The following is a 487-nucleotide window of genomic DNA, read 5'->3' on the forward strand; positions in this document are numbered from 1 at the left end:
GATTACAAATGAAAAACAGTAGCATGAATCACTCCAGTTTTAAGTTTTACTCTAGAGGGACATTTAATTTAGGGAAATGATACCAACACTCCGCTGTTTTTTTTATAACACGCTCTACTAGCTTGTCTTTTAGTATTTAAAAGGCTGTCAACAGGTTATTAAGGTTCCCAAAAAGCTCTCACAAAGCCCATTAAATACTAAAAGACAAGCAAGGAGAGCGTGGATATCAAAACATTGAAGTGCTGATATCATTTACCTTAATTTATAATGATATCCATCTAACTCGGCCATATTCATATCATTGTCATTACACGATCAATCATGGAAAAGGAAATTTTTCCCAAGAAAAAATAAAATAAAATTCTGCGACAAACGTTCTCCTCGCAATCCAAACAGGGCCCAAGTTGTTTTGCACTCTCAATGTGAGATATATCACATGGTTTAAATCGTCCAAAAAATGCAATTTCTGTTTGTTCAAGAACAAAGA

This window comes from Tasmannia lanceolata, unplaced genomic scaffold (assembly GCF_043159265.1).
Source record: "Tasmannia lanceolata isolate RefF3 unplaced genomic scaffold, GAP_Taslan_0.1 ptg000015l, whole genome shotgun sequence".
Taxonomy (NCBI): domain Eukaryota; kingdom Viridiplantae; phylum Streptophyta; class Magnoliopsida; order Canellales; family Winteraceae; genus Tasmannia; species Tasmannia lanceolata.